Source organism: Anopheles merus, chromosome 3L (genome assembly GCF_017562075.2).
Source record: "Anopheles merus strain MAF chromosome 3L, AmerM5.1, whole genome shotgun sequence".
Lineage (NCBI taxonomy): Eukaryota > Metazoa > Arthropoda > Insecta > Diptera > Culicidae > Anopheles > Anopheles merus.
Window position 1 is genome coordinate 1,053,062 of NC_054085.1, and position 13,199 is coordinate 1,066,260.

General features: G+C 37.1%; 1 protein-coding gene across 5 annotated transcripts in view; it reads left to right on the forward strand.

The window, feature by feature from the left end:
• The first annotated feature begins 4,702 nt into the window (after positions 1-4,702).
• The window catches only part of LOC121600637 (neurogenic protein mastermind-like), a 67,575-nt gene continuing 59,078 nt past the window's right edge, over positions 4,703-13,199 (forward strand). The window contains exons 1-2 of one of the 5 annotated variants that reach the window (XM_041929427.1): positions 4,703-4,720; positions 5,965-6,153. The gene's annotated coding sequence lies outside the window, so the exon portion shown is untranslated. Of the gene's footprint in view, positions 4,721-4,772; positions 4,974-5,964; positions 6,154-13,199 lie in introns of those variants that run through there. The other 4 variants (XM_041929428.1, XM_041929422.1, XM_041929425.1 and 1 more) reach the window with 4 other exon arrangements.

Genomic DNA, 13,199 nt, shown 5'->3' on the forward strand with positions numbered 1-13,199 from the left:
TAAGCAAAGCCACTGCGGTTGCCTTAGTTTAGAATTTTTATAATTCTTATGGATTACTCCAACTATGCGCTAACTTTGAGAATTCCTGAAAAATTCTTTAACCTCGTATGTCGTCTTCACACATCGACGAGGATACTCTTAACAATTGCGGAAAACGAAGCATAGCCATTCTATCAATTTACGGTACTAATGTTCTAAAAATAGGTATTTTAATAGACACATGAAGTTCACATGCATCCGTTTGATAACGCGAATGACTAATAACGCTAACTCATCATTTTAGCACTACATCGGCCAATATAGGCTAACTATGTGGCCATTTTAAAGGAAAATAGAGTATATGACTTTTAGTGCAGACTCGTCTTCATAGAATCCACAACTTTATTTAAAGTACTTGTTTTTTTTTACTATTTTTAAATATATCAGTCTGATTTTTTTTTTTGCAGAGGCTAAACAGTACCCTGATCAATGAAGTGAAGAAAGTGGTATTCCCATATGTGATTTCTGAAACCTCTAGAAAGGCTTGACCTCTAGAAATGAGTGCAAATGTGAGGATTTTCTTCAAGGTGCCTGAATATCTATATCGTGTAAATGGCTTTTGGAGGAAAATTAATACATTATCACACATTATATTAAATAAAATATAAGATTTCATAGATTCCTATTCTACAATTTCGGTTATGAACTTTGTGTTCACAGATATTCGACATACAACTTTTTCAACTTACGCCTTGCATTGGGACATTTTTGCGGTCCCAAATACAGTCGTATCTCGGGGGATAACTATATATGTAAGTAACTTACTGCACTCTTCGTTAATCGAACAACTAAGTCTGAATGTTGGAACCTTCATAAGTGGATCAAAATTAGCACATCCTTTTCTCTTTTCTTATAATCCACAATCTATTTCTGCTTCATTCAAATTAATGCCTTAGTACTTCGAGGACATCATGTGACCCGCGGCCCTTATGTTTGACATGCTGTAATTGTTGGAACTGACTGAGTGCTGCCAAAACATAAACTGATTTCATCTATTTATTGAGATTTTTCAAATTTTCGCAAATTAATAATCCTGGTTGAGAAAATACATATTTTATTATGCAAATAATTCAAATTCCTTGAAAAAAATCATACTTAAAACTTGCCGTCTATGTGGCCTGCAAGGGTAACAATGTAATCCTTTTTTTTAAATAAGTTAAATCAAACAAACGAACCCAATATTTTTGCATTTGTGGAAGCAACATAGTAAGACAAAACTTTGAGGCATCCCAAGCGCCAGCGATTAAGCTAAAACGACTGGAAAATCAAACATCCATAGAAAATAAGAACGAAAGCTCCATAGCTTCACTGGTTTGCTCAATAGATTGCGTATTACAACTCATCTTTATAATGCTGTCTTATTGTTGCAATGTGTTTTGACAAGTTTCATCCGAGCAATAATCTACAGTCATTATCTGATATACGCTAGCGTACGGGACCGAGCACAATAGCGTATCTCGAGTTTTCGCGTATAGCGGATTCCTATGGAAAAATAGTTTACACTACCGGTTCGAGGGTTGAAAAATATCGCCACAGAGTGTTGCATTAATGTTTTTTGTTCTAAAACAGGTATCTTTTGCACAAATTTAATGCAAAATGCTTTAAGAACATCAAGGAAATTCAAAAAGAGCATAAAATATTTCAAAGTATTAAAATACTTGCAAAAAACACATGATGTTGTCAAATTTAGAGGAATCGCGTACTGCGAGAATTCGCGTATATCGAGTATCGCGTACTGCGGATAATTGCTGTATAAGAAAGGTGATGTGGCCAGATACTTGGGTATCAACACCATCGACCAAATCTCACTTCATTCAGTTCTGTGTGGTGATTTCCGAAATATTTTTTTTTATTAATAACAACTTTTTATTCCGTCCAATCGAATATTCGCGTCCATCCTTGCTAAGATCAATCACAAGACTGGCGATTCTCCTCCTCTCTTCGAAAAGCCTCCTATTTTGACACTTCTATACGAACGGATTTATCGCCTCTCGCTATCTCACTCTCTCTGCGATTAGGCTGATTTTTATTTTGAATGCGCCGATACTTTTCGTTAATCGCTATTTTACTTAACTGTTTTCATGTTTCTACTTAATAAACTTATATTTGTATGTTCTTATCTGATTATCTGATCATCATTAAATGATTGTTACTTGCCTTATTCGAATCTATGATATATATTTATTTTCCTTGCTGCTCTCGATCCCTACATTCTGGTAGTTCAAATTATAGTTTAGTATTTAAGCAATCGTATTGCCGTTCTATTTCTAGCGATACATAACTTCAATGCGAAATCATATCACCGACAAACCGACATGACACTGGCGTTACAAAAGTGTCCCACACGAAAGTACTGTCATTTACCAGTGAGGCGAACACTTCTGTCAAAGTAAGCTCTGTTCACTGCTGCTTCGATGTAAACAACTTTTCTAAACACAAATGGCGAAGGAAGTGTGAGGCAAGATTTTGTGAGAATTATTCGACAAAACACCCAGGAAAATCATTTTATAAGTTTCCAAATCAATGCAAAAGATGTGAGAAGTACATAAAACAATACTCATTGGAATTTGCGAAGAAAAACAAAAAGGGGGTTTAGCAGTTTCTTCTCTGTGTCAGTGTAGTAAGCGAATCATTATAGAGATGGCGCTAGTGTTTAACGTATTTTCATTTGAAATAAGGAGACAACTTTTGAAGCTCATTTTGTTCGAAGTGTCACGTCGGTTTGTCGGTGATCATATCGTTGTGTTTCTATTGGTTTGCCACTCAGGTACTGTTCTGTAAAAATTAATATAAACAGTACACAATAATAAATATAAGTAACAAGCACAATTACACATTAAAATACTCGGCCGCGCACCAGCCGGGAGTCCTGCTCGACACCCACTAAGCGATCCGCGCTTAGTGTGCGTACGATAGTGCAACTACTACGGCAAATCCAGGGGTCGTCATCCAGGGTTACGCTTCGTGTGACGTCCGTGTAAGCTTTAATAATTTAAGCAGTTACATTCAGTCAGAATTAGTGGTGGTAGCTCGGACCTACCCGATTCCGTGTTCGGATTTAATTCCGGAGCCGATTCCTATGCTGAAGTCGATTCCGATTGCGGAGCCGATGCTGGAATCGATTCCGTTTCCGAAGTCGGTTCCGGAATCGATTCCGCGATCAGAATCGACTCCGGAATCGGAATTGACCTCGAAATAGCAATTTCCCCGATAACGGAATCAGGATATACAGGTGTCCCCCGAGATACGACTGTATTTGGGACCGAAAAAATGTCCCAAAGCAAGGCGTAAGTCGAAAAAGTCGTATGTCGAATATCTCTGAATACAAAGTTTATAACCGAAGTTGAAGAGTTGGAATTTATGATATCGTGTATTTTATTTAAAATACTGTTCGATAATGTAGTAATTATATTTTAAAAACCGTACACAATAAAGATTTGCAAGATCGGGTAGTTTTGGAATCTTTGGAAATGTGTGTATAACGTTTATCAGCCCAGATATTCAAAAAAATACATCAATTTCTTGTCAATGACAACTTTTAACTGTCAAAATCAAAATCGTCGTATCTGCGAATCGTCGTAACTCGAGGGGGTCGTAACTCAGGGGACGCCTGTACTCCAGAAATGGAATTAGCTTCGAATGAGAATCAGTTCTTGAATAGAAATAAGAAGTTTTAGAAGCGAAATCAGAATAAATCGTTTATAAGTAAAATTTGATTCTTTGTGACTATAAATACGAAGTATCATTGGACCCACACGACTATTTTTATGGAGATTCCGAAACCTACTCCGTTACGAAGCCGATTCTGATTTCGGAACCGATTCCAGAGCCGATTTTGATTCCGGAACCGATTTTGATTCCGGAACCGATTTCGATTCCGGAGCCGATTTCGAAATCAATTCCGAAGACGATTCCAATTCTGGAAACTGATTCCGGACATACTATCGAACTTCGGAGCTAGCCGGAATCGATTCCGATAAAAATTTAATTTTTCCCATCACTAGTCAGAATCATATCCAATAATTCATAAAGCGGCTAAAACTACCTATACCTACTGGCAAAATTACGCAAAAATTAGTGACATTTTGGCTGGAAATCGCGAGAATTTATAATTTTCTGTTTTATAATTGTTGTACAGGTGCATGATTTATTTCGTTTCGATGTAATGAGCGTAACTTGAATATACGTAAATATAATATACGTAAATACGTAAAATGTAAAATATACGTAATGTAATGTACGTAAAAAATGTACAAAAGGAATTATTATCACAATGGAATATGTACACCACTAATAAGATATGTAAATTTGGCCAATGACACAAAGGTTAAATTGTTTGTTGCACAATCTACTAACCGAACCAAGATGGCTAACGGTTAAAGATAGATGAGTTTACCTCTCTTGTTTGATACTACACGATGTACGACTATGACTGTACCAGGTCAAAGAGATATTTGAAATTGTTTTGAAACGAGCAGCCGAAAACTCACACATACAGAGCGATTCGCGTCTGATGTCAGTGGTGTTGGTGAATAAGTACGGTTGTGTTTGAGAAATGGCTACACACATATTCATCTGCTTTAACGGTCGCTGGTTGTGTAGGTAGGCGCGCTTGGGCGCACTGAACCGTTAGAGCAAAAAGGACAAAGAAAGCAGAAGGGAGAAGATGACTGTATGTGGTGTAAGTGTGTACGCAGGTCGGAAATAGAAGTAGGGGACGAGAATGGTGTGCGTGTGCACGGGAGTTACGAGTCACACAATAAGCGTACTCGATGTTGTGTGTTGCTTAGTTGATAGTTCAATCAATGGCTAGATTTGTATCGTACGCGAGTGTAGTAGCATAAATTTGTACTGTTTCTTTACCTTCGAAACTAGGGATCAAATAGTAGTGGGTATTGCTCTAGGAACAGTGAATACGCAACGAATAATCGATGGTGATGTGTTGTTAATATAGCTGATCTATGTTTAGTGCTAGTGTATAGTTTTGGTTTGATATTAACCCATTACGGTATAGGGTGTTGCAAAGTCAACCGGTGGTCAGTTGGACGGCAGACGTTAATTCGTTGTCGAAAAATGCGTTTGTAATATGTACGCACATACGACGGAGTGTGAGCGAAAGAGTTGTGCTTGTTGCGTTGTCGTATGCGAAACATTGTGGTGGTGATTCCAGTTCCAGGGATGATCAGTGCCGGGATCCTGTGGACGAGCAAAAGCAACAAGCTGGTGCAGTAAGAAGCCCAAAACTGTGCTGTTCCAATATTACTGCAGCACACACAGGAAAAGGCGTCGTTCGTTCTCAGTAGGCATGCATCCTCAGTGTGAGGTGCTTGGAATCGGAGCGATAAGAGCGAGAAGAACAGAACAGAATGCAATGAAGCAGGGTAGCATTACAACCGGACGAAGCTCATGCTATCTTGCTCTGAACAAAGCGGGCCAGTGCGTAGCCACCACAAAATATGAAATATGAAGGATCTTCTACCAGGACCTGAATGTGTGGAGTGATCAAATCCCAATAAGAGATTTGATCGCGTCGGTGTGCGTGTCAGTATGCATGTGTGTTTGGCCGTGTGGCTAGAGTGGAAATTATATGACAACAAATTTTGTGTAAAAATGCCGTTCATATTTCTTCTTCACCCTTGGCGTTTCACCCTCACTGACTGAATTTGCTTCGCTTTGCATCAGCTCCGTGTGTTAGTGTATGTGTGTGAGTGTACGTTTCAAAAGGACGTGTCTACAGAGGAAACACCGGCTAGATGTTAGCTGGTATTTTATAAATCGAGTTTCAAAATATTTTTGGTCTTTTTTGCTACTTTACTTGAGTCATTTTATATGTTCAAATTGATGTAAATTTTAGTGCCTTTTAAATGGTTTGTGCCTAAGATGATGTTTTAATTGTGTACTTAAATTAATTTTATTTTGGTTCAGATTTACAATTCAAAACTGATTTAATGTGCAATGTACATTGTGTGAATTATGTACACGTGAAGCGTGTTGAAAGTTAATTCAAATATTTATTGTACTAAACCTGCAAACGTAGAAGATGCGGTGAGAAGCATGGATATAATTGGATTGAACACAAATAGCGGTGATTCCATTTGGATACACATGAAACAGGTAAGTTGGAAAACATTCAACATAATTCGTTCAATAAACGTTTTGTTCAAATTAGTAAACTATGTGTAAAATAAGAAAATATGTTGTTACAAGCGAACTCGTATGGCATAAATCGATATTGTTATATGAATAGAAACATAGGCTAGTTATTGTAAGTTGCGCAAATGTGTACACGTACAGTGAATATTTATTCTGCAAAAATGCCTTATAATTAATCTAGAACAGGAAATAAATACTCTAAAAGTAGTATTTTAGGCCGTAATGAAAATTCTTGTGACCTTCATTTTTTTAAACTCGCTTGTGGAATCACCACAAAATGATTGACTAGGTGGGCGATGATCGTATACATCGATCACACACACGCTATAGGGAAGGTGGTGGTATTATTATTATGCTATGTCGACACATGCAGAACGGAAATCTCCAGCAGCATAACCAGTGCGGGTTTGTTCCATGCTTTACACGGCCCTTTTGGCCACGAAACTTGTGCTAGTGCTATGGTGCTGTCTCGCCTGCACTTCACCCGCACCGTTCGCCCACAGAGCAGCACTGGAGCACTGGAATGTGCGATCTCTTCGACCTTTTTTTCTCGATCTTCGCCCTGTTCCGTTGTTTCGTGGAACGTTCGCAGGGCAGTCACACATACACACGAACGATGTGTAGCATGGTCGTTACCTGGCTCCCGGTGTTTTGTTATCCCACAATGAAGATTATGTTTCACAATGAATGGTTTGAATTGTTTCCCAAATTCAGCAACAATTGAAAAGACAACCCCTACACTAGGGCGGCCGATCATTGAAACTTATGCACCTGAGGTTTGTGGCCAGTAATGGGAAATAAGTCGCCATTCATTTATGTTGCTATAAGTAAGTCTTTTTTTCGATGAAAAGAATGGATTATTCTTAGGAGAACATAGCAATCAAAACATATACTAGTTGTATCAGTGGAATATAGCTAACCATTTTATTGATTATTCGTTCGATTTAGTGTTACAAACTATTTATTGGAAGGATATGAACAATATCTACGAAACACATATTGCGCACAGGAGGTATGTGCTTCTCCTGTTGTAGACACGGTAATAGATTTTTAACTGTCTTTCGTAACAAGTTATATAAACTTTGTAACTAAAGTAAACCAAAGTGACGAATGCTCTATAAACACATTGAATGAAAACAGCTCTAAATCGAAGCTTTCGATCCATAATAGGCTTTCGCAGCATTTTCTTGGAACACAGAAACAAAGCGAATCAAACGTCTAAGTTCACCGAGCGACGATTTAGACGAAATGTACATAACGGCAAAACAGGCACACGGCGGCGGCAGCAACAGCAAAAACAAGCAAGACAGTCAGAATCTACCACAGCAAAATAACACACAAAAAACAGCCCAAGCTACATCGCATGAAGTTTGAATACAGTCAAACCGTGTGCTTCGGTTGGCGAAGAAGTGATCGCCGGAATATCGAAACATACCAAACCATGAAAAGAAAAGAGATGGGATGGGAGAATGAGAGGATGAAGTGACAAAGAGCAAGCGAGAGGATCTTTGAAATGATCTTGTTGTTTACTGATTCACCACAACATCGTCCACCAACACACAATTATCATTCATCGGGGCCATATATTTTTGTTGTTAAATCTTTTCTTTAGACTTTATTTGTCGAATCGTCGACGACGTGCATTGGCGACACGTAAACCACCAGTTTGTGTTGAGAGTATTTTGATGCAATGTGTGCGAGCGGTTCGTATGTTGGTGTGGATGCAATACACCGCCGTGACGAGATGTATAGTGTAAACATGTACATACAGCATAAATCTAGAATTTTTGCTCATACATTTTATTTCCGTTTATTGTTTTCAATATGTGTTTCTTTTTCAAATAAATTTAAATTCGTTTATTTTACTTTCAACTTGTCTCAAGTTATAATTTGTTTCACTGTTCTAAGGACGAGTAAACGGTACTCCGAACTAACCGCATTTCTATAACGAAGTTTCCTGTATGTAATCGTATCCAGCATTAACTATACAGATACAAACTGTCTTCAATTTTGTGTGTAATAAACTTTATACAACAATCTTAACCTGTGAACATCCATTTAAAAAAAATTGAATTGAATTGGATTTTCACTTGAAATTAAAATGTGAAATAAAAAAAAATAGCAAAACCTAAATTGCAACTATAAACCACATTATTATGGATAATGCAAATATTTTGCATGAGTTCACCAAATATATTTTTTGTGTAATATGCAGTTAATCTAAGAACAACGCATAATTTATAACTACGCTCTTGTACATAAGGAGAAATTGTCAGCTCGCGCTGTAAAATAAACATAGAAATACGATATTCAACTATACCAAAAAAATGATCAAATGTACTGGTAACTATGAAAAATCCGTAATAATTTCGGATTTAAACTGGAACCCCCACTGTATCCTTACACCTTATTACCTGTTTATTAAATTTAAATAATGGTAATAATTATCCAAAGCAAACATTCAAAGACTATGTGTGAAGTTTAACCTTCATAAATGAACTTACAACGCCATAATAGTATTTTCAAACCCATAGCCTTATCAATTGTGAAGGGTCTAACGATGCAGTCCATTTTGGAGGATCGATCAATTGTCTTCAAATCTATAAATAAAACAAAATTAGTGTTACCGTACATTATCTTCAACTCTTGAAATTAGTCAAAATGGGGTATCAAAGAACGAATCCGTTCAAAAAACAGTATACCAAACACCTTTTTGTCCAAAAAGATGCTTTTTATTATTGACTTGTATATTTATCAGCGTTTATACTGTTTGTGTTAGTTATTACTGAGTAACTTATTTTTTATTGAGTGTTTTTTCTCAATATAAGCATATTTCATTTGAACGTGAATAGTATGGTTCCTTAAATAAATAGATGGATGGTAGTTTTGGATGACCCTTTCTAGCATCACTCTTAATACCAGGAGATAGACCTAGCGGCCGGCATAGAGTTTGAAAAAATCCGATCTCCTAGTGCAGGGATTTCCAAACTACGGTCCGCGGGCCGCATGCTATTACGCGATTTTTAAAGATTAAAAAAAAGTTAATGATTGTGACTATTTTTAAAGAAAATGTAATTGTTGCTTTTCAGAGACGTAGACCAAGCCTAAATAATTCTGGCAATATGAATTCAATGTTCAATCGATTTGTTTGTTTATTTTGTTTCGATTTTCAATTCAATTTTTTTTTATTTTGTACGTTTTCGGCCAATGAAGATTCGATCGAGGATTAACTATTCTGAAACTTATTTTCCAGCCTTTGACGTTTAATGAGTTGATATAAAGACTACAAATTTGAGGTTTCTGAGCCCATAATTTTTGAATTTGTTGTTTCTATTGCTCTATTACAGTCATTCAAATGTTTAAAAGTGGCCCCAGTTGCAAATGTGGTTGCACGGTTGATGGTTGGCATAGAATGGCAAACAGAAAACTAAAATACAGGCTGCATATTTCAATTGATCATTATTTAGTAAGTAAAACGAGTTATTATTTAAAAGATACTTCGTTGTAAAGCTTAAGCATAAGCATAAATTTGTGAAAATGTGTAAAAATACGAAGAATACATAGGCAAATATGCCGAAAAAAAAAACAATTACCAACAATCATATTGGGAGTAAATTAAGAGATAAGAGTAAATTTATTTTATATTTCATTTTAATTATTTGAAAAATTCATCTTAGCTGAGGAAAGAAATTTCGTATAGAAAATATACGTAGCACACGTTTTTAACACCTTTTTATGTTATTTGGTTATGTGTTTTAGGTTAATCTAATATTCTAGATAAACTTTGCGCGGCGATTGGCGATGTCTGATAATATTGCAATTTCTATACAAAGATCATGAACCATCAAAGTGGTACAGTCGTCAACTCGAACGACTAAATAACATGCCCGTCTTGGAGTCAAGTCCAGAATGGACCCGTCCCCCCGTAGCAAATGACTGATTATCCGGCTACGTGGTACTGAATAAAAAGTATTTTGAAAGCCTGTTTAGGCCGGCATGTCCGCGTAGGACGTTTATGCCGAACAGAAGAAGAAGAAGACTTCATGCATAACAAAAGAAAAGCCAGCCAAGGCTATATTGCAAACTATTGCCTTATTGGAATGTACTTGATTTTTTATGACGACTTTTTATTAACCGTATTGTTAACAATTCTTTTGCTAACGATTGATGCAGTTCTGAAGGTATTTCCCCCTTGTTGTTGTGCCTTATTGCAGGCATACTCAGGTGTTTATTATTGTTTATTACTGTAAAATTATTCGTCCGCCATACATTCATCAACGAGAATACCATCTTTAAAGTGTCACAGAACACTAAAATATATACACATCTTCTTCTTCTTCTTCTTAGGCACAACAACCGTTGACGGACAAGACTTGCTTGTACCGCTAGTGGGGCTTGGCTTTCAGTGACTTATTGATTACCCATAGCAAGCCAGTCAGTCCTACGCATGGGGGTGCGGTACATTCGGGACTTGAACCCATGGCGGGCATGTTGTTAAGTCGTGCGGAAAGTATCACGAGTCCGGCATACTTGTTTGTTTTCACAATTTATCTACATGTTTATGATTTTATTGATTTATCATTGCTGTTTATCGAAGTTGTTTGAAAAAAGTAATGAAGTTGCAATGTATTGCATTTATGAGTTGATTATTTTAGTTGTATTATTGTCTCATAAATAAGTGCAATTTTATAATAGTGCTTTATTACCTTTTGAAAGATAGTTTAAAGCACACCATACCACTCCTCGGAACACGGATACATTGGTTTGCTATGTAGATTAATTAGCAAAATGGAACTTAGAACATTCTAATCCTAAATGATTTGTAGATTCTGTTAACGTATTTAGATGTATGTTTTTTTATTAGGATTTCCTGGAGTTATAGGAAGCAAAGTATCATAGTAGCCAACTGACGTGTTGTTTAACTAAACAGATTGAAAAGCTTCTAACAAACATTCTGCCGCGGTCACGTGATACAGTCGACAAGTCGTTAGTATCCGTCATGTGTTCAATTCTCGTATGGGCTGGACTTCCCTTAAGCAGGACGTGTATATTGCTAAAAGAATGGCTGTTAACCAGGTAACCATTAATGGTGGAACTGTAGACTGGCCATGCTTGTCGCGTTCTCAAAAATAAGAAGAGAACGTATAAATTTTGAATTTGTTTCATGCTTCCCAATGTAGACCATCACTAAACACAGTACAATGCTATTTTTTTGTCTAGAAGCAATTGGTGTTCGGTTTGTAATACTTTTATCATCGTAATAACTTTGGTATGTGGTGTCGTCTGTTCCCGAAATTTGAGAAGTAGGAGACTGATGCGCAATGCGCAACGGCGCACTACGACGTCACGGGTAGCCTTCGAAATCGTTCGTGCCTATACGACCTTTCCAGTCAGTTGTGGTCGAGCTTTTTCATACCTATTATACATCTTACATGAAAATCGTATTCACTGCTACGGACAGCAAGCACGTACGCGTTGTGAAAGCGACATCTGTTGGGCTCGCTGCACAAAAGTGTGCTTTGGCAATAGCATATAACTAACGCTAATGGGAAATATAGCCGAATAACTACATATTCTTACGGGTTTCTTGATGTAATATGAAAGCTACAATGTATTAACATTGATAAAATTATACCGATTATTATTGATTACAACGTGTAAGGTTGTTTTTCAAAAACCGATTGTGCAGTCAATACAGCGCAGCTTCGTTCCCTAGCATAATTTCAATTTCAACAACCCAAAAATCAAATATTTAAAAAAAAACATAGATGATGTTATATGATGATAGGTGATTTAAGATCTACTGTATAGCATTGCTATTCGAATTAAGCAAAAAGAAATCATGTACTTTTTTGTTATTTTTCTAATTTTCCAAGTGCTTTGCACGTTTGAGCTGCAGTTCAGAAAGTATGGTCAACGAGAGTGATAGTCGCAAGCGGTTCCATTTAACTGTTTTCGTAATGCGTGTATCAGTAACGGCACATAAGTCAGTCAATCAGGTAGGAGAAATGTGTTTTGCGGCTGGTACCGCTGAAACAATCTGCCTGAAAATGTCCGCTCCATCGCCTTCGCGCGCCGAGCGATCGCTCACATTACGAAAGCTAAGGCATATATTTTTGCTTTCATTTTGACTTTGGAGTCAATGTGGAGATCCACGAAAGCTTACCGAGGGCGGGTGGAGATTCCCTTCAGATTTGTTTCTTTTTTCATTTCTTCCTCCTGCGATGCTCGGCTGACGACCAAAATGACGACGAAGGCAAAGAAAACCTTGGCACCATCTCGCCTGGTTCGTGCTCTTCCTGCGGTGAGAAAGCTGCAGAATGAATGAAATGGATTTTTTCTTAAGTCGAAGAAATGAGATCATCGTGCGAGCCTTAGTCTCGCACGAACGGAAGTGAAAGAGCTCGTTGTGCTCATTGTTTGGAGGTTGGGGAAGATTTTTTTCAGTATCGTTAACTTTGCTTCCCAGTACTCCGCTTGTTGCACGATGGAAAGTGTAGCTGTAGGGTTGTGTGTACCGTCTACTTCCGGCTTATCCACTAAGGAAAGTATCGCCTACTAATATTATAATTTTTATAAACGTATAATAGGGTAACCGTCGTATAACATGGATGATACGACCATATCGTCGTAGCAATTATGACCAATTTGTAAATCAAATCTCTTGTTCAATCAAAACCTGAATGCTGTGTACACTTTATAAATTTTTATATTATATTTTCAATGTCGCTAAATGTAAAACTAAATTGAAGCAACAAAAATGTTGACCCAAGTAAGAGTATCGCTGACCGACCTGATGATTGTCATACAAATCCAATATCGATTGGGAAGCAGCACAAGTGTGGGAACGGATCCTAGTACTCGTTTTGGATTTTGTTGGGATGTTGCTAAAAATGTGTTGTGAATGGTTTGCATTCTCGTTTTTTTCAGCGTATTATGCTACTACATTAACATTTGAAGAAGCATATTTTGTAATGTCACTTTAAACATTTATGAAATAAAGTGCA